Source organism: Leptodactylus fuscus, chromosome 8, assembly GCF_031893055.1.
Source record: "Leptodactylus fuscus isolate aLepFus1 chromosome 8, aLepFus1.hap2, whole genome shotgun sequence".
In the NCBI taxonomy this organism is placed as follows: Eukaryota; Metazoa; Chordata; class Amphibia; order Anura; family Leptodactylidae; genus Leptodactylus; species Leptodactylus fuscus.
Genome location: NC_134272.1, coordinates 73739910 through 73762960, shown reverse-complemented (window position 1 = coordinate 73762960; position 23051 = coordinate 73739910).

The window sequence follows — 23051 nt, the reverse complement described above, 5'->3', positions numbered from 1 at the left end:
TGCTCCAGGAAATAATAGGTTCAATGCAATTTACTTCCATTCTTGGAGAGAAAACTATCAGAAAACATGTCATATCAGTGACAGTGCATGGTCTACCGAAAGCACGCAAGCAAGGACAGGTAAGTATAGAGGACAACCTCAAGATGTGTTGGCTCTTTTAAGAGTTTGATAGAATGTTACTTTTTCCAAATGGAACCCAGACATTTCATATATATATTAGGATAATCCTTAAATAGTCCCACAGTGGGGAAATTTCAGCATGTTACAGCAGCATAGTAATACAGGTACAGGATAATACGCAGTAATATATTACAGACGTAGACACACATAAGCTGAGAAGAGAAGATATACTAGGAGTCCATAGCAGCTAAGGAACAGAAGAAGAAAGACTTCATAATCATAATCATTAGTTCTCTGTGCGGAGTGATCTTCGCTTGGTCTGATGTAGATACGGACAGTATCCTTCTGTCACCCACCACCTGTACTGAGTCCAGGGGGCTCCCCAGGACAGAGTTGGCCCTCCTGATCAGCCTGTCAAGTCTATTTCTGTCCCTGGTTGATATACTGCTCCCCCAGCAGGCCACACCAAATAAGATGGCTGAAGCAACCACATAGTTGAAAAAGGCCCTAAGAAGTGTCCCCTGGACTCCGAAGGCCCTCAGCCTCCTGAGCAGGTAGAGTCTGCTGTGGCCCTTTCTGTGCAGCGCCTCCAGGTGATCAGCCCAGTCTAGTTTATTATTGAAGAGCACACCAAGATACTTATAGGTCCTGATTATCTTAATTCATGTCCCCTGGATCTCCACCTGGGCGCTCCTGGGCACTCCTCTGTTTACTAAAGTCCACCACCATCTCCTTGGTCTTCCCAGCATTAATCCTGAGCTGGTTCTGCTGGCACCATTCAACAAAATCCCGGTTTAAGTCTCTGTATTCCCTATCATCGCCATCAGTGATAAGGCCGACTATAGCAGAGTCATTGGAGTACTTCTGTAAGTAACAGCTGGAGGAGTTTTGCCTAAAGTCAGCAGTGTACAGTGTGAAGAGAAATGGGGCAAGAACTGTACCTTGTGGTGCCCCCGTACTACAGATCACAGTGTCAGATACACAGTCCTGGGCTCTCACATACTGAGGGCAGTTTGTCAGGTAGTCTAGTATCCAGTTGGACAGGTGATGGTCCACACCACCAAGGTTCAGCTTTTCCCTCAATAGCCCTCGATCGAATACTACTCGCTCATCTCTAGTGTTGAACACATTGGAGAAATCAAAGAACATTATTCTCGCAGTGTTTCCAGATTTCTCCAGGTGAAAGAGAGCTCTGTGAAGAAGGTGGATGATGGCGTCATCTACCCCAATGCTCAGTCGATAGGCAAACTGGAGGGGGTCCAGAGCGAAGCTCACTAGGGGGCGTAGGTGTGTCAGGACCAGTCTCTTTAGGACCTTCATCAGGTGGAATGTCAGTGTTACAGGTCGGTAGTCATTGTAGTCCATCGGATTGGGTTTCTTTGGTACTGGTACCACACAAGATGTTTTCCACAGTTGAGGTACCACTCCCCGCTCTAGACTCATATTGTACATGTGCGTAATAATACCACACAGCTGGTCTCCACACATTTTAAGAACTCTTGCGCTTATCCCATCAGGTCCTCCGGCCTTGTCTGCTTTAATCCTCTTATGGGGAAGCAGTGGTATGGACCCAAACAGTCAGAGACAGGGACACACATCTTCAGCAAAGCGGTTTATTTAAGAAAAACAGCAAAATAAATAAATCTTTACGCCAGGCACAAAAATGAGCAAACTAAAATACAGCCTTAACTTCAGGCAAAATAATGTCAAACAAAAATCCTGCTCGTCTGAGCACTAACTAAACAGAAAAACAAAACACTATGTATGTGTAGTGTATGGTATACATACACTATATAATAACAACATTAAAAAAAATTGTGTCCTTACTACAAATCCCACCAATCTTAGATCATGGAAACTGTAAAAATCCCAAATTGATATTACTCAACCAATTTGGGGGTCGATATCCAGGGTTGTGGAGTCGGAGTCGGAAAAAAGTTTCAAAATCCGATTTCAAGATAAAAGGAATTTTTTTAAAAAAAATATACTACACAATTGTATAATTCACTTGATGTATACTTTGTTGCATATTTACTTGCATAGGACTTGAAGTAGTTGGAGCAGGAGTAGGGTTGTGAAATAGAAATGTCAGAGCCATAGTAGGTGGAAACCGATTGCAAAGTTTTGTAATGCTCCATTTTTCCTGCGGGGGTGCTAGAGTGGAACACTTTATGTTCAGTGACTTATCAGGGGTTGATTGTAACAAATAGGACAACTACATTAAATACAAAAAAATTCTGCCAACTCATATTATTGCCTTTCTACTTCAATACCACTATGCAATCTTCCAGTGTTTCAGAAAAAGAGATATAGTACAATATAGTCTATATAGTATAGTGACCTTAGACGTATTTAAGACTATATAACTGTAACAACATAGACGCATATGCAGAATTTGGTATAACTATGTTCATTGTATGGCGAGTGGTCTCCAGTGGTAATTTCCATGCACCCATTAACTTGCATTACACGTCATCTAACCTCTTATTTATGACTTTCATTACAAACATTATTACAGCTCAGAATAAAATATTCATCATTATTATAATCATTCATTTAAATAATTGTCAATTTTATATTAGTAGTGTGCATTGTTAATACCGTACTGAAAATTACTACATCAATATTGGTCCTTGCGTCAGTGGAGCTGGAACTCTTAGAGCGCCGCATCTCATGGTACATATAGGTAAAGGGCCGTAAAATCCTATGTACTATCACTGGTGTCATAGAAAACTGAATCATGACATAGGCAATACAGTAGACAAGAGGGGGTCAATAGTAAGAGACCCCTATTTAGACCCCTATTCCTATCACCTGAGGCAGGACCTCTTAGTGCAAATTTGGGGCAAATTGTGTAACATTTTGGGATCTTGTTTTTATATGATCCTTGGCTTAACTCTCCTCACTATTATTTGTAGGCCTATGGAGTGGGGATCACTATAAACTTCTAATCGCCCATTGAAATAATGGATGCAGCCAACCTAATCTTGGCTCCCTCTTGCCAGGGACCGCATAGCAGTCACATGGTCTTGTAAGAAACAGATGTACCCTTCCTTCCATTTCCTTTTGCCTTGACATATCTTGAGTAGAGATGAGCGAGTAGTACTCGATCAAGTAGGTATTCGAACGAATACATGGTATTCGAAATACTCGTACTCGATCAAGTACCACTCGCTGTTCGAATGTAAAAGTTCGATGCAGAACCAGCATTGATTGGCCGAATGCTATACAGCTGGCCAATCAACGCTGGTTCTTCTCCTATCTTTAGAAGTCTTCTCCGTGCAGCTTCCCCGCGGCGTCTTCTGGCTCTTCATTCAATCTGTCAGGCATCGGGCCTGGGCAGAGCCGACTGCGCATGTCCGCTTGTAGTGCAGGCATGCACAGTCGGCTCTGCCCAGGCCCGATGCCTGGCAGAGTGAATTCAGAGCCGGAAGACGCCGCGGGGACGCTGCAAGGAGAAGACTTCTCGGAGGATCCAGCCCGACCCTCACTCGTGGACTTGGTAAGTATAATTTGATCGAACGTTGCCTACCCCTGAAACGAGCATTTTCCCCCCATAGACTATAATAGGGTTCGATATTCGATTCGAGTAGTCGAATATTGAGGGGCTACTCGAAACGAATATCGAACCTCGAATATTTTACTGTTCTCTCATCTCTAATCTTGAGACGTAGTTCAGGATAAGATGACCAAATTGCGCTAGCACATTGCAATAAAAATCTATAGGCATGGTTTGTTACTCTAGTCTTCATATCCCCAGACCCAGTAGAGGGCGCTCTCATTTATGAAGAGGCACTCATATCTGGTGTAGATTTCAGGGAACAGTGACGTGGTGTAAATGATCATAAATTTGTCAGGTCCTTCTATAAATGTTTATTTATTTAGCTTGCTTATATAGCGCTATCATATTCAACACTTTACAAGCACTGTCCCATATTGGGCTCACAATCTAAATCCCCTATCAGTATGTCTTTGGAATATGGAAAGAAAGATAAATACTCAAAGGAAATCCACACAAACATGGGGAGAACATACAAACTCCGTGCAGATGTTGACCATGGCTGGATTTGAACCCAGCACTCCTACAAGGCTATAGTGCTAACCACTGAGCCACTGAACGACTCCGCTTCTCTATACCAATAAATTATATACTACAGAGCTATCGATATATTGTGTATAACTCTTCAGAATTCAGCTGTTACATGAAGTTATACAATGTTTCCTTCTCTTTCATGCTGACCCTAAAAGCACATTCTTGAAATGAGAATATTGCTAAGCCTCGCAACACCTTCTCTGTATGTTTCTACTTTGTTACTTAACGTCACAGATTCATCGGATTTCCATACAAGTGATCGATGGAATGTCTTAATTACCTCACATTACCAATTATTGAACCTGCTGAGTATAAGAGCTCCTCGGCCCCTGGTGGACCGTACATTACATGTGAATAATAGTGAACACGGTGTTGTTTAACATACTTCTTTCTATTCACAGTCAGTAATATTTATGTTTCGTCTTGGAGTAATATATGAATAGACTTTGAGTAAAGTCAAACAAAAACATAAATATCTGGAAACTAGTTCTAAATTATGAATAGATCCATTGTGAGAGGCAGAGGTATATCCAGCCTTATATTGGGCCACAGACACCCATTTTCCATGTAACCCATTCAATAAAATATTGCAACATGGTAACAAAACTGTTGACAGCCTGTAATCTATATTGCAACCACTAGATGGCCACACAGAGACACATATAGGATAAACATCTTGTGGCAGAGTATCTCAATATCATGTTTTTTGAAAAGATGGTCATCTCGCACCATGCAACTATGCTGAGCCAAAAGAAAGGTAAAGGAGGACACAACTGTATCCAAGAAGGATAACAAAATCCTCTGGTGGGTTTACATAACAGGTATCTAGAAAAAAAATTGCACACTATGCCTGGCCTTAGGGCACATTATTAGGGGCATTATTTTTTGTCTTTGTTTCACCAACTCTTTATTTTTTATTTTATTTTTTTTGTTAGCCAAATACAATAAAAAGTTAGGTTTTATGGCACTTTCACGACACTGCCATGTACATATCAATTTCACCACTAGTAGTAACTAATGGCATGTCTTTGTATTAACAGGAATGGTTTCAGGGCAGCCCCAGGGGTCTCTCATATGCCCAAGGCTATCCCTGAAATTCGTCAGGACTGGTGATGCGTGAGAAACGGAGGTCTCTTCTTTTCTAGATGTTAAAGGTGATTGTGGCCTCATATGGGTTAAACTTGTCCTTGGTGGAGCCTGGTGGCTGTCAATCACTGCCGCCAGTGCTGTACATGGGGTTATGGGAGTCATACATTAAAGAGAATCAGGACTATATAGTGTCAGCCCCACGTGATATACATGGTGCTGCTGAGAATAGCTAAAAAGAACCAAAGTAAAGAGGGAAGAGGAATAGATGTTGTAGGTGTTGTATTATATATATAGATATATACTGCATATATATATATATGCTAGAGGGAGGACCCGGCTTCGCACGGGTATATTACATTTTATGTTTGTGTAGTGGCCCCATAAGAATTGTCCAATTTTGCACTGGTGTATTTTGTATGTGGTTTCTGTGTATGGTCATAAGCGTCATGTGATTATGTGTATCTCATTTTGGATATCAGTGAAAAACCTGTGATTAGTTGTTATGGATGACTGGAGTAAAGCTGTATCTAATCCTTCCCCGTGTAGTACTGTGTTTAGATGCAAGTATCCAATAGTTGTTGGTGTGGTACTTTGTGCAGATGCGTGTATCTAATCCTCCGGCGTGTGGTACTGTGTGCAGATGCGTGTATCTAATCCTCCAGTAAGTGAAACTGTGTGCAGACGCGCGTATCTAATGACTCTGGCGTGTGGTACTGTATGCAGATGCGCGTATCTAATCCTCCCCCAGGTGGAACTGTGTGCTGAGATGCGTATCTAATTCTCGGGCATGTGGTACTGTGTGCAAAGGCCTGTATCTAATCCTCCAAAGTGTGTTACTATGTTCAGATGCACATATCTAATCCTCCCCTGTGTGGTATTGTGTGAAGAGGCACGTATCTAATCCTACGGCGTGTGGAACTGTGTGTAGACACGCGTATCTAATCCTACAGCATGTGGTACTGTATGCAGACATGTGTATCTAATCCTATGGCGTGTACAACTGTGTGAAGATGCGTGTATTTATTCCTCTGGCATGTGGATCTGTAAGCAGACGCACGTATCTAATCCTACGGCATGCGGTACTGTGTGCAGACCTGCTTATCTAATCCTCTGGTGTGTGGAACTGTGTGCAGATGCACGTATCCAATCCTCTGGCATGTGGTATTGTGTGCAGATGCATGTATCCAATCCCCGGCGTATGGAACTGTGTGCAGATGTGCATATCCAATCCTTTGGCGTGTGGTACTGTATGCAGATGCGCGTATCTAATCCTCCCCCAGGTGGAACTGTGTGCTGAGATGCGTATCTAATTCTCGGGCATGTGGTACTGTGTGCAAAGGCCTGTATCTAATCCTCCAAAGTGTGGTACTATGTTCAGATGCACGTATCTAATCCTCCCCTGTGTGGTATTGTGTGAAGAGGCACGTATCTAATCCTACGGCGTGTGGAACTGTGTGTAGACACGCGTATCTAATCCTACAGTATGTGGTACTGTATGCAGACATGTGTATCTAATCCTATGGCGTGTACAACTGTGTGAAGATGCGTGTATTTATTCCTCTGGCATGTGGATCTGTAAGCAGACGCACGTATCTAATCCTACGGCATGCGGTACTGTGTGCAGACCTGCTTATCTAATCCTCTGGTGTGTGGAACTGTGTGCAGATGCACGTATCCAATCCTCTGGCATGTGGTATTGTGTGCAGATGCATGTATCCAATCCCCGGCGTATGGAACTGTGTGCAGATGTGCATATCCAATCCTTTGGCGTGTGGTACTGTATGCAGATGCGCGTATCTAATCCTCCCCCAGGTGGAATTGTGTGCTGAGATGCGTATCTAATTCTCGGGCATGTGGTACTGTGTGCAAAGGCCTGTATCTAATCCTCCAAAGTGTGGTACTATGTTCAGATGCACGTATCTAATCCTCCCCTGTGTGGTATTGTGTGAAGAGGCACGTATCTAATCCTACGGCGTGTGGAACTGTGTGTAGACACGCGTATCTAATCCTACAGCATGTGGTACTGTATGCAGACATGTGTATCTAATCCTATGGCGTGTACAACTGTGTGAAGATGCGTGTATTTATTCCTCTGGCATGTGGATCTGTAAGCAGACGCACGTATCTAATCCTACGGCATGTGGTACTGTGTGTAGATGCGCGTATCTAATCCTACGGCATGTGGTACTGTGTGCAGACACGTGTATCTAATCCTATGGCGTGTACAACTGTGTGAAGACACGTGTATCTAATCCTCCCCTGTGTGGTATTGTGTGAAGAGGCGCGTATCTAATCCTACGGCATGTGGTACTGTGTGCAGACGCGCGTATCTAATCCTCCCCCGTGTGATACTGTGTGCTGAGACGCGTATCTAATTCTCTGGCTTGTGGTACTGTGTGCAGAGGCATGTATCTAATCCTCCAAAGTGTGATACTGTGTGCACACACACGTATCTAATCCTCCCCTGTGTGGTATTGTGTGAAGAGGCGCGTATCTAATCCTTCGGCGTGTGGAACTATGTGTAGACGCGCGTATCTAATCCTAATGCATGTGGTACTGTGTGCAGACGCGTGTATCTAATCCTATGGCGTGTACAACTGTGTGCAGACGCGCGTATCTAATCCTCTGGAGTGTGGAACTGTGTGCAGATGCGTGTATCTAATCCTACAGCATGTGGTACTGTGTGCAGACGCGTGTATCTAATCCTATGGCATGTACAACTGTGTGAAGACACGTGTATCTAATCCTCCCCTGTGTGGTATTGTGTGAAGAGGTGCGTATCTAATCCTTCGGCGTGTGGAACTATGTGTAGACGCACGTATCTAATCCTATTGCATGTGGTACTGTGTGCAGACGCATGTATCTAATCCTATGGCGTGTACAAATGTGTGCAAACGCGCGTATCTAATCCACTGCAGTGTGGAACTGTGTGTAGACACCTGTATCTAATCCTTCGGCATGTGGAACCGAGTGCAGACGCACGTATCAAATCCTTCAGTGTGTGGAACTGTGTGCAGAAGTGCGTATTTAATCCTCTGGTGTGTGGGACTGTGTGCAGACCCGTGTATCTAATCCTATGGCGTGTACAACTGTGTGAAGACACGTATATCTAATCCTCCCCTGTGTGGTATTGTGTGAAGAGGCGCATATCTAATCCTACGGCGTGTGGTACTGTGTGTAGATGCGCATATCTAATCCTCCCCTGTGTGATACTGTGTGCTGAGACGCGTATCTAATTCTCTGGCTTGTGGTACTGTGTGCAGAGGCATGTATCTAATCCTCCAAAGTGTGGTACTGTGTGCACACACACGTATCTAATCCTCCCCTGTGTTGTATTGTCTGAAGAGGCATGTATCTAATCCTTCGGCGTTTGTAACTATGTGTAGACGCACGTATCTAATCCTACTGCATGTGGTACTGTGTGCAGACGCGTGTATCTAATCCTATGGTGTGTACAACTGTGTGCAGACGCGCGTATCTAATCCTCTGGAGTGTGGAACTGTGTGTAGACGCGTGTATCTAATCCTACGGCATGTGGTACTCTGTGCAGATGCGTGTATCTAATCCTATGGCGTGTACAAATGTGTGCAGACGTGCGTATCTAATCCTCTGGAGTGTGGAACTGTGTGTAGATGCGCGTATCTAATCCTTCGGCATGTGGAACCGTGTGCAGACGCGTGTATCAAATCCTTCAGTGTGTGGAACTGTGTGCAGACGCGTGTATCTAATCCTCTGGCGTGTGATACTGTATGCTGATCTGTGTATCTAATCCTCTGATGCGTGTATCTCAGTTTGGATATCAGTGTTGGGTTGTGCATGTGGAGTGACCGTGTGTATTGCAGTTGGAATATGAGTGAAAGTCCTGCAGGTTTGTATTGGCTAAGGGGGGGCATTGTGTTTGAAATGCTGTATCGCAACAACGGTACGTCCGAGCGAGTTGGAGTCTCGTCTTAAACCTTCCCTGATATCTGAAGTATCTCTGTACCAAATTTGGTGAAGATCGGTCCAGTCGTTTGGTTCGCATTAGAGAACAGACAGACAGACGGACAGACAGACAGACAGACAGACAGACAAGAATTCATTTTTATAATATATATATATATATATATATATATATATATATATATAGTATGTCTATACTAATAATTCTAAGGAAGAGTCAGCTGATTTACTGTACACGTCAATGTGAGCAGATACACGTCCCACCACCACCGCTCCAATGACTATTGACACCATGCCGTATCCCTTTCCCTCCATATCTGCTCTAAATTGCAGGATTTCAATAGACTGCATTGTCCCAATGTGATCCCCCTCCACATTACTGTAGTTATTGGATACTGTATGAGTGAAAACCTCATCAGGCGAAGAGGAAAAGGAGACTCTGCCATATAAATGCACAGTGATAGCTGCAGAACATATTTTATAAAAACATTACTAAGAGTCCTCGATATAACCAATCTGTTCATGAAGATGAGATTTTATGTCTGTGACTCAAAGAATATAGTCTCCAGATTAAATATATTTTCCTTCCACCATTTATCTATTGTTCTTATTTCAGTTCAAGTTTTTTTTTTTTCTTTTTTAATGTTCTTCAAGGAACCGAACACTTTATACAGAGATTTCCTGAGAGGTCATAAATACTGATGAGAAGCTTGTGAGATTTGTTTCACAAATGTTTGCAAGGTTCACCCCAAGCTTTGATTCTATACATGACTTTCTCTTGGTTCACATCAGGGACCCCCGAACGGACTACCGAATGCATTTGCAAGCGGTGTGCAGTGAAAACACACGGACCCCATAGACTATAATGGGGTCCGTGTGCTGGCCGTGAGATCTCCGCACGAGTCTGGCGGAGAGGAAAGTAGATTGTGAAGTACTTTCCTGTCCGCATGTTCCCTGCGGAGATCTCGCGCCAAATGTGTTCAGTAGTCCATTTGGGGGAAGGGGGGCATGCGGACTCTCCCAAATGGATTACCGACGCAGATGTGAACGAGGCCTTACTGGTGACCCTATGCCGCTGACATCACAAAAATGACTGGCAGATGCCTTTAACCCATTAACTTCCTTGGCTGCCTCCCCAAACATTTTTTTTACTCTTATAATTAATCTCTGTATTGTTTTCTAGAACAGCCAAATCTCAGTTTCTGCATCTAGATTATTCCATCACCCAGCGCCTGTCTGTTTTTAATGGGGTTACCATTGTAAAGATACTGTCAAATCCTACATTATGAGAAGTAGTTGCACAGGACTGTATGCGTACGGCCACAACATCGCTGTAATGAGTTGTGTTGGCGGATGACTCAATGTATTTGGCAGTAATCAGAACGTATGGGAGCCATTGTTTTTCTAGGGTTTTATAAAAAACGCTTTCATGTATTATATAGATTGCATTATATATGGTTATATAGTATATTAGAATGTCAAGAAAAAGTCATCATTTAGACATGCTATAAATGTTGGATACATACATGTAGGTCTTAACTTTAGGACCTGCGCCTGTCTCAAGTACAAGTTCAATAGTTTCCATGACTCCCATATAGAAGTGAAAGGAGAGAGATGTTCACAGACATGTGTCTACTTGGGGACTCCCTGAACGAAAACCTATACACATTAAAAAATGGTTACCTAAGGAAACCACATGGACCCCAACAAATAAAATGAGGTCCATGTGGTTTCTGCTCGGTTTCCGCACGAAAAATGCGGAGAAAAAAGTGCTGCTCGTAGGATGTTTCATGTGGAAACCGAGTGGAAACCACATGGACCCCATTATAGTCCATGGGGTCCACAGATTTCCCAGGTAACCTCTTTTTAATGTGTATAGGTTTCCATTAAGGGGTGGCCAAATGGACTTCCCAAACGAAAACCTGAATGCAGATGTGAATGGCTTAGACTCCCTTAGACCTCTGTATAAACAAAATGGAGCCCCAAAATCTAAGTAGATGATGAAATTATTCTGCACAGAATTTTGGACCCATCACCCTGCATTGCTATGTATTCACAAACACCCATTGATCTGCCTCAGTACTACTCTACTGTTAGTGACTCAGTAAAGGGAGTCTGTCACCAGAACAGAACCCCCCGAACGGACTACCGAATGCATTTGCAAGTGGTGTGCAGTGAAAACACATGGACCCCATAGACTATAATGGGGTCCGTGTGCTGGCCGTGAGATCTCCGCACGAGTCTGGCGGAGAGGAAAGCAGATTGTGAAGTACTTTCCTGTCCGCATGTTCCTTGTGCAGATCTCGCGGCAAGCACACAGACCCCATTATAGTCTAAGGGGTCTGTCAGACCCCACAGATAGATAGGTTAGGGTCACCATGTTTTTCCCTTGTTCCTCTGTTGCTGAGATATCACCATTTTTGTCAATGTAGACGTGAGCTCTTTGGAGCCATGAGGGCATTACCATTGCACGTCCGGTCTCAGACTCCCATTAAGTGTAGTTGTATCCATAACCCGTGATGATAGGAATGAATATAACTACAGCTCCATCTATATACAGAAGCTGAATATCTGAATCTCTGCTGTAATACATGGAGGACAGGTGAACATTAATAAAACATGGGCTTATCATCAGTAAGCGATTCTGCATCTGTGCCGGCAATCTGTGGGGGCCTCTTGGCTTGAAATAACTCTTTAACTAAAATCTATTATAACATGGAGCAACAACAAAGTTAACTGAATAATATAACTCTAGGGAATCAGTTACAGAATTGGAATGATAATGGCTATATAATGAGAACATAAGGGGAAAAATAATATAATCCATCATACAAAATCATAAGGAGCGGAGACAATGTTTAAGATTTACAGACTGAGTTTAAGATTTTCACATCATTCAGTTCATGCGAGATGTTAAAGGGTTGACAGACTATTGGATAGATATGGGAATGTGAAACAACAGAGAATACATGTTAGAGGGTGTTAGAGAATAGGTAAAGGGGCACAATTATTAGAAAGCAAAATATCTTGAAAATATTCTTCTGCTGCTATGGGCACAGCTTTATTTTACCACTGGTAGCATTTAGTTCATTAAAATAAGCTAAAGTTGTTTTTGGTGAGAGTGACCCTTTAAAGTATGAACAGGACAAAATATCATACCAATGAAACAATGGTCAAGTTTTATATGAGAACTGTACAGCTTCATGGCTCTGTGGAAGTCAAGATGTCCTTGTACTATATAGTTCAAAAACAAAAGGGAATATAGACACCGAGCAGACCGTAGTGTAGTATTTTTACAAGCGTTTAGGGCGTTTAAACAGATGAATGACGCTCACCTTGTAGGGTTGTGAGCCCAAGTCACAACTCTGAAATCGCACTACAAGGAGGCCGAAGGGTTATTCTTCGGGTTGAGGCAGCATGTTCCTAACACCACATGGGTGGATAAGCGTATACACAAAGGACCAATCCGGATAAATCAGGCAAAAAAGGAACTGCGCTCTTCTTATTGGCAAATACAGATTTATTGGCATCAAACTTTGGAGTTTGATGCCAATAAATCTGTATTTGCCAATAAGAAGAGCGCAGTTCCTTTTTTGCCGGATTTATCCGGATTGGTCCTTTGTGTATTGTACTATATAGTGAATGCTGAAATGTTACCCCTTTTTTTCTTCCCCTCCTTCTGTCTCTCTCTTTCTATCTTTCTTCCTTCCCTCACTTTCTGTCTTCAATGCTTTTCCACCTTCCATTCTTCCTCCCTTCTTCTCTCTTTTCCTTCCTTCTTTGATTCCTCCTTTCCTTACTCTCCTTTCCACTCTTCTTTCCTTCACTCCCTCAGTCTTACTATTTTCCTTCCTTCTGTTCCTTCCCTTACTCCCTCACTTTCTTCCTTTCATTGATTAGCTCTATGCCTCCCTTCTTTCCTTCCTTCCCTGCTTTAATTATTTTCTTTCACTCTTCTTTCATTTCCTCATCCTCCCTTCCTTTCTTCCTTCCTTTCACCCTTCCTTCAATAACTTCAATTGTTCTTCTCTTTCCTCACTCTTCATCCTTTCCTTTCTTCTGTCCTTTGCCTTACTCGTTGACTTTCTTCCTTTCAATGATGCCCCCTGTCCCTCCCTTCATTCTCTTCCTGCCTTCTCTATTTTCCTTCTTTCACTTCCTCTTCTTCCCTCCTTTCTTCCTTTCTTCCTTCCCTCCCTGCCTTCTCTAATATCCTTCCTTCCTCTCTTCCTTCCTCTACTCCCTTACTCTTCCTCCCTTCTTCTCTTCCTTCTCTTACTCCTTCACTTTCTTCCTTTCATTGCTTTCCTCTGTTGCCCCCTTCATTTCTTCCTTCCTGTCTTCTCTATTGTCTTTTCTTCACTTCCCCTTCCTTCCTTCCTTCCTTCCTTCCTTCTCTCTCTCCCTCACTCGTCCTTCCTTCCTTTCTTCTGTCCTTTCCCTTGCTCCCTCACTTTCTTCCTTTCATTGATTAGCTCTATGCCTCGCTTCTTTCCTTCCTTCCCTGCCTTAATTATTTTCTTTCACTCTTCTTTTATTTCCTCATCCTCCCTTCCTTTCTTCCTTCTTTTCACCCTTTACTTCAATAACTTAATTTGTTCTTCTCTTTCCTCACTCTTCATCCCTTCCTTTCTTCTGTCCTTTGCCTTACTCCTTCACTTTCTTCCTTTCGATGACGCCCCCTGTCCCTCCCTTCATTCTCTTCCCACCTTCTCTATTTTCCTTCTTTCACTTCCTCTTCCTCCCTCCCTTCCTTCCTTCCTGCCTTCCTGCCTTCCTTCTCTCTTTCCCTCACTCGTCCTCCCTTCCTTTCTTCTGTCCTTTCCCTTACTCCCTCACTTGCTTCCTTTCATTGTTTGCCCTTCCTTCCATTCATTGCTTTCCTCTGTCCATCACGTCTTCCCTCGCTTTCTCCTGAATTGTGGCCGGATTTTGAGTTTAGGCATCTATCAGCAGTAGGCTGGATTAAAGTTATGTTTTCTCGTAATGTTGCTGAACACCATCCCTGACAATTTGGAGGATTAGACAGCATTGAGGAGCAGGCATTTCTTTGCGCAAACAATAAAGTGTTCGTCATTGAGAAATGTATCATGGTGACAATTTAACGGTGTTCGATAAAAGCCTATTGAATGGCCACAAACAAAGAGATGCTAAAAAGTGATTCACATATCCAGGACACAAATAATTAGCATTTCGGGAGTATTGTTACATTGTTATTGCTTGGCTCATTGATCTCAAAGGGTCAGTGCTCCAAATCCACTGTTTATGTAGAAGACATGTGAATCTTAGCAAGAGGAGAAATTATAACAAATAATTTACAGTCTGATAGAGAGGAGCACATCATTTTGCTAATTTGAAATAATTACTAATTTTCAGATTCACCAGTCCATAAAATACAAGGTGAAATCAATTTGCCTATTTTCTTAAATTCATCATAAGCAAGTCTCCAGTGCATCATAATGAATTACATAACTTCAGTGGGCACTATGCAATTCCTTATTTATCCTGTGGAGGTGCTGTAGGACGATTCAGTACTTGTTGCTGAATTCTTACAGCTGATCGTTGGGGTCTTAGCAGTGAGACAAACTGTGATCTAAATATCTTCTAGGGATCCGAATGACAAAAAAGGACTGTGATAGAGTTGATAGAGTTTACAAGCCTTAAAGGGGTTGTCTGGGATAAACTAAATTAAATACCCTCCCCTGCCTAATACTACCCCCTTTCTCCCAATCCCATCATACTTACCTGTCTTCCTGTCCAGATATTCAGAGGGTTGGCTCCTTCTCTTCTTAACATTTGCCAGTCCCCCATGCCTGCACATACAGTCGAAACTCCACCTCTAATGTGCAGATGTGAAGAGGAGAAGGAGCCGGTCACAGAGAAGGAAATGGTTTCCTGTTTCCAGAAGATCCGGACATAAAGACAGGAAAGTATGATTGGGTGGGATGTGGGGGTGGGATGAGTTAGTTACTTATGTAGGGCTAGTAGTGGGCGGTCTTGTTAGGGAAAGAGGGAGGGGGTGTTAGAGAGGCAGAGGGCGGGAGTGAGAGGGAAATCTGAGTGAAGAGCCATGCATTATGGATGTTGTAAGATAAATGAAAAGGAATCTACACCATGTAAACAAATGCAGAAGATGCCAGGAGCTCCCAGAGAAACCCAGAAATCACTCAAAACACTGATAAAGCAGTTGACCCTCCTGGCCGTAACAGAACTGGCTGGAGCAGGAGTTTCCCTACTGTTATTTGTCTGTTGCAGAACAAAGGGATTATGTTAAGGGGTTTTCTCATCCCTAACAGATTTTTTATGTTAATGACTTACCCTATCTAACACCTGGACCTCAGTCAGTCATATGACCATGAGCTCACTTAGTGCTGGAAGTTACTGCCATGTAATAGGTGCAGACCTGCAGCATCATCGTCTCTATAGCCAGGAGCAGACTTTTTATTTTGGGGGCCCCAATTTTTAGACCACAACACTATGCAGTGCCCCCTGGAGGAGGGTCTGATTTGCATGGGTTTTAGGTGGTGGACCCGCACCGATCAGATATGATTAGTTAAAAAATGCTGAGCCCCTTCCTATTTCCTAAGCCCCACTGTTTCATTTAGACACCGGCAACGCAGCAGTAAATTAACCCTATGTTCTCTGCAACATTTCTATAAGTTGTATAAGAACCATGAAGACTATTCTATGTCTTGTTTACTTTTAGCCTTCATTTCTTGGTTTAGTGTTCATTTACACTACTCTCTATTCAGTACATCAGCTATATGGTCATCCTATAACATGCATTATATTAGTTACATGGCTGTAAACACAGGTTCAGTCATTTTCTAGATTCCTCTATTATGGTGGTTGAACATCGGCCAAATATCCCCGGCTGAAGTCACAAAGTGCTTAGCCAGTTGTGATACTTCTTCCAGAAACAATAAAGGAGAATCTTAAAGAATTTTCATTCTGTTTAGACTTCACGACGACCATTTATTTTTGGAACAACAATAGTCCATACTTGACCGCGGCTGCCAAACAGGTGCACATTCATGGCAGCATCAGAATAATCTAGTGTATGGCGCTTCCGACAGGAGAGCACCTCTCGGGTAGGACAGACCTGTAAAGGTTCCAGCAGAAGTCTGTGCCAGGCTGATGTAATTAAGCATCTGCCGGATAAGATAAAAAGCGCCATTCAGACTATAAATCAATCACCGGCTAATCTAATAAAAATACAAGAAGCCGCACATCATAATATAAGGCATATCTCCAATCATTTCCCTCTAAAATGAGCTCAAAGCTTCATATTAGATTTGTAAGCAAGACCCAACCTATATATTTCCTATATTCATGAGTTTCCCTGTCGTAATGAATTTAAGCAGTCCTTAGAGTAAGGTAAATTTCTACTTATACCGGAGCCTGTATTATACCCAGGGGAATGTTCACTTTGAGGCAGATTCATTGTATATGATATAAAGGTCTCTGTAGACAAAGAGTTAAATGATAAACTCTACAAAACCCCAGCTAGGAAGATCTTGAGAGGTTACTGCATAGCGTCTATTAAACAAAAGTAGAACTTTGGGAATTGGTTTTGGGATGTGTAAGACTATAATGTTATGCATGTAATTTTGTTTCAGTAAAATGTAAAGTTTTGACCATAAAAATAATCAGTATGTGATTCTGGAAAGATCCTCAAAATTGAAATTGCAACACCAAGGAGGAAAAGTCTTGGAGTCTTGGAAATCAAAGGATGGATAGATACATTAATGATATGCAAATGATAAAAAAAAATGGAAACAAAATCATTTGGATTTATTTAATATCGAATATGAGCACCTAGATCGGACATGCAAAACCTAATTGGGATATGCAGCTCCTAGATGGGATAGGCAGCACCTAGATGGGATATGCAGAATCTAATTGGGACATGCAGAACCTAAATCTGATATGCAGAACCTAAATGAGATGTGCAGAACCTAGTTGAGATCTGCAACAACTAGATACGATTATGCTCAATGACAGACAAGTCTGTACACACTGCAGGGCATGGTAACATGTTTAGGCCATAATGGCTGCTCACAGTAGCATCAGCAACATGGGCTCCTGAGACACTTTAGAGAAATGGCCATACCACTGATTCCTAAACCAAATCAATGCCACGCTGAGCTGTTATTATTAATGAAATTAAGACTTAAGGGTCTATACCACCCCACACCATAATCTTGGGAGTAGGACCAGTTTGAGATTACCTCTTCATGGTGACGCCCAGTCCAGTAATCATTATTAGAGATGAGCGAACACTAAAATGTTCAGGGTTCGAAATCTGATTCGAACAGCCGCTCACTGTTCGACTGTTCGAACGGGTTTTGAACCCCATTATAGTCTATGGGGGGGAAATGCTCGTTTCAGGAGTAGGCAACATTCAATCAAATTCTACTTTACCTTGTCCATGAGTGAGGGTAGGGCTGGATTCTTCTCCCTAAGCAGCATCCCCGCGTCCTCTTCCGGCCTTGAATTCACTCTTCTAGGCATCGGACCTGGGCAGAGCCGTCTGCGCATGCCCGCACTACAAGCGGACATGCGCAGTTGGCTCTGCCCAGGCCCGATGCCTGGTAGAGTAAATTCAGAGCCGGAAGAGGATGCAGGATGCTGCGTAGGGAGAAAGGTAAGAGAAGAACCAGCGTTGATTGGCAATGTATAGCATTCTGCCAATCAACGCTGGTTCTGCATCGAATCTTAACTTCGAACAGCTAGTACTACTCGCTCATCTCTAATCATTATGTCTAAAACAAAAGTAGAACAGGATAGACTACCATTCACCAATTTTGCCGTGCACCATGATAACCTTCAAGAACAGTGGTGTGAAGTCAAAGGAACAACTATGGCTGGGCGTCTAATTCCTAACCCTGTAATTCCTAACGACTGTATAGCATTCGGCCAATCAATGCTGGTTCTGCATCGAACTTTTACATTCGAATAGCGAGTGGTACTCGATCGAGTACGAGTATTTCGAATACCGTAGTATTCGATCGAATACCTACTCGATCGAGTACTACTCGCTCATCTCTAATAATGATAATAATAGCCATCATAGAATTTTTCAGATCGTACAACCATTTCAACTTTGGTCATCTCGCCAATGCCAAAAACTTCCAAGGAGATACTCTCTTCTCCAACACTGGTGATCAGATGTGACCACCAAGAAAATGGTATGTTCAGTGCAGGAGAAATAGACCTATCCCTGGTAAATTAGCTCTGTATGTAAGTGTGTATGATGGAAAAAGGATGACTATATTAATGAACTGAATGGCTCTTCTCATGTATATGTACTATGTATGAATATTATGACCACTTTAACGCTTCATGAGAAAGTCTTTGGGCGTAAGTTTGTGATCAATGTTCTTTAGTCTGTACGCTTGGAACCTAATGATCCTTACACCATTCCAGGATCCCTTGGTTGTCACCGACAGCGATGGGTAATGATGTTCAGGAGTACCTACATCCGATTAATAGTATGTTAATCTAGCAGAACATGGCTGTACAGATGACAGAGAACTGCTTGAAGGGCTATGAGATTCAGAGTAGAGAGACATACTCAAATATATTCTTTTTCTTGTATTATATTTTTATTTTCTTTATTTCTCTCAATTTTTTTTTTGATTATAACAACATATATAATCATACATAAAGCAACCAGGTGCTTACTTAAATTTGAAGTTGAAAGGGTTTTCCAGGTTATTTTAGTACTGGGGTGGGAGGCCTGGTAAGGTGGAACTTAAAAAAACAAAACAAAAAAAACATGTCCAGTGTGCTCCACTTCTGTCTGGTCCAGTGCCGCTCCAAGGCTTGTTCCATGGGATGTCACCAGTTACATATGCTAGTCACATCACCTGGACTCCTACTAATATTATAAATGTGAAAATTTGGATGTTTGTGTGTTTGTTACTCGATCACGCAAAAACGGCTGAACGGATTTGGATGAAATTTGGCACATAGATAGTTTGTAACCTGGATTAACACATAGGCTACTTTTTATCCTGGTAAATGACATGGCTTCACGACTGTTATGAATTTATGTTCATGTACTATATTAAACTGCTGTTGCGAGCAGCAGTATCTCAGTTAATTGCAGGTTGTTGATAAAGCCTGCTCTGTTATCTTTCTATGTAAACACACAGATAACACTAAGTCCATTGTGTACAAATATCTTCATATTATCTGATCTTCTCCAGGCATCCCCTTTAATCCAAACTGGCAGTTTGCCAATATTAAACATGCCGGGAAAAAGAAAATCTAGTTTGTCGCAAAATTCTAAAACAACAAGAGCTATGAAGGTAGCTAGAAGTCACAGACTTCTCCTCAAGTGGAGCTCAGGGGGATCATCGATGCCAACAACACACTCATTATATGGCGTCCCAGTGAGCTGTTGAGATGCCAGAACAATGACAGGCACGGAGCAAGGAGCAAGTTCAGCGGCAGGCCCAATCACTGGAGCAGGCCCAATCATTGAAGCTAACAACACGCTCATTATATGGTGTCCCAGTAAGCTGCTGAGATGCTGGGACAATCACAGCTCGAGGAACAAGTTCAGTAGCAGCAGAGCTTGAGAGCTGCCGAAACGCTGGAGCTGGCGAACCATCAATAGCAGCAACTTTCTGAATATTGTCAGATCATCAACGTCAATAACAAGCAGACGAAGTCGCGGGCAGAGGCTAGTTGTGGTATATAACTAACAAAAATGGTAATGGGGGAAGATAATGGTGAAGCATTGGTAGATGAATATAATTGTTTCTTTTTATTTTGTTACACCACCCCTGGGTCTCTGTAGAGACCCCCGAGTATAACAATTTCACTTCTGGTTCTATCTACACTTGTTCAACCCGAAACAATTCAGAGACCCGAGCCACCTAAACCCAAAATGAAATGACTCTTGGGAGGTTCACCCATCTCTATTTAGCACAAAGGCAAAAAAATTTATAAACTAAAAGTGTCAGCTTTCTGTTAGTCTTATTACCCACAGTGATATTTTTAAATAGAGATACTCATATGGAAAAAAAAATCTATAAAAATACATACTAAAAAACTTGATTTTTCTAACATTCTCCCTTTAAGCCTTGACCGTGGTGCTAAAAGAAAGACTGAGCCACATGAATCCTTCCATAATAGACGGAATTGTTGCCATCTCTTCTTTCAGCTATAACAATACAATAGATAATTCTACTGTATTAAATGCACAACTTAATGGCTCCCATGCTCTCCATAGACGTACACTATTGTCATCTGCTCTCGTGTTACATCTATTTCTTATTGTAAAGTTGTTACCATACATTTTAGTAATGACATTAAATGCACAATAAATCTGTACAATTCACTTCTCCTTTTATTCTATTGTGGAATCTATCAACATCCTTCCATACATTCTGATAGAAAATCCTCCATTGTCCTCCCCAGATCACATCAGTTGTACCAAACAAGTATTTCTAATATTTCCTGGAAAACCTTACTGCTAAGGGTCTAAGACTGGAGCATGACAATGACATCTTCCATACATTAGTGGACAGGAGCTATTATGAGTCGGGCTATGTCGGAGCGCACAGCATCGGATTGGGATGAAATTGGCGCTTAGTCTTGTGTGATCCGACCTTGCCACATCAGCAGTTGCATCCCATAGACGGTAATGAAAATGGTGCGCAAACACTGTCAATGCACAATAGTTTCTCTGAGGGTCGAGGAAAGTCATTTTTATTCAGAAGACTGTAGGCACGGATTGCCTGGCCCGACCTATCACATAGGACACACTTTAACCCTCGCATTGCTTTAAAATATTTGTTCTAAAATAAAGCAGAACACAGCAGAGCATTTGCTCTGGTGTCCTCCTCTTATATCTGTAAGTAACATATAGGTACATATCATTTACATGTGCACACTGTTCACTACAGGCTCATGTTGGCACGCATACTTCTCCCAGGACCACCTATAAGAGTAAGAAACCTTCTGCACTTTGTTCTGCATATTGCTACCCAGATGTTGTGCAGAGAACTATTGTCAAGAATTTCAGTTTAGTTGCTGTTCCTTTAAGATTACTGTTCCAACTTGTGAATCTTCTGCATTTTTCAGGGCTTTCCTATGCTGATCCAATCAGTAGCTGAGGAGGGATATGTAAAACTTCTTCCTCCTCAGCCAGGTGCCTGCTATTTAGTTGTACCTAGTGAGGCTTCCATACCCAAGTAATTTGTGCTGGATTGCTCTATATCAGGGGTTCCCAAACTTTTTTTTTTTCATAACCTACTTTCAAAGTTTTACTGGGGCAACTTGGTGGCTCAGTGGTTAGCACTGCAGTCTGGCAGTGCTGGAGTCCTGGGTTCGAATCCCACCAGGAACAACATATGCAAGGAATTTGTATGTTCTTCCTGTGCTTGTGTGGATTTCCTCCCATTCTACAAAGATATACTGATAGGGAAAAAAATGTATATTGTGATCCCTATTGGGGCTCACAATCTACATAAAAAAAAAAAAAATTACTGGCTTTGGTGGACCCCCTGCTGCTACATTTCTACCATATTCCCAAAACTCATCAAAAAAATGTGAAGATTAGATCTAACGCTGAAAATTTGCATTGCAGTTGAGACCCCTGGGGGTGCACTTGGACCACTTTTGGAATCACTGCTCTATATTGCTCTTTGGATTGCTACTAAAAATCCATTTGACTTTTGATTTTGGCCCTGATGTTACCACTTAGATTGATCTTTGTCTTGTTAATGGAAATCTACTCGTTTCCTGATTTTGGCTTTGATATTACATTTTGAACTGATTTTTGGCTTAGACATATTCACTCTCCAGATTTATCCCCCTGGTTGTGATTTGCCTTGCAAGTTTTTTGTGGGTTCTGGTTTGACTTCAGACTTTAGAGCATTTATTTGTTATCCTATGGTGATAATATAGACTCCAAATTCTGCACAAATCCATCTGTGTACGTGGCTGGCGCTGTTTGAGTTTGTAACAGTTGCTCTCTCTTGTCCAGTTTCTGGAATTTTTGATATTTTCTCCAGGGACACAATCTTAACAATTGTGATTTGCCTAATCATGACCCATCTCCTGTGGTCCAAGCAGGAGATGTCCAAGGGACAATTACAGCCTCAACCTTCCGGGGAATGTTTTCCGCAAGTCCTTGTATGACGGCTAGTGGTATTTTATTCCATTCGGTTTGGAGAAGATAGGTAAGTTCTTCCACCGATTTTGTTCAGCTGCTGCACCCCTTAGTTCGGCGATTTAACTCATCCCAGAGGTGCTCGATCGGATTCAAGTCTGGGCTCTGGGCAGGCCAGTCCAGTCGGTTAACCTGATTGTCACTGTATCAAGCCATGGTAGACCTCACTACATGACAGCTGGTGACGTCATCCTGGAAGTAACATTGGTCTGACCCATAGAACCGCCATCATGTAGGAAGCGCACCGTTATCTAAAATAGTGCAATAGGCGTTGGCGTTGAGTTCACCATGCACTGGGACAGAGGGTCCCAGTCCATACCAGGAGAAACACCCCCAGACCATAACTCCACCTCCGCAGAACTTTACTGGGTGTCCAAATACTTATTGTTAGACAGTATATATATACAGTCCTATGAAAAAGTTTGGGCACCCCTATTAATCTTAATCATTTTTTGTTCTAAATATTTTGGTATTTGCAGCAGCCATTTCAGTTTGATATATCTAATAACTGATGGACACAGTAATATTTCAGGATTGAAATGAGGTTTATTGTACTAACAGAAAATGTGCAATATGCATTAAACCAAAATTTGACCAGTGCAAAAGTATGGGCACCCT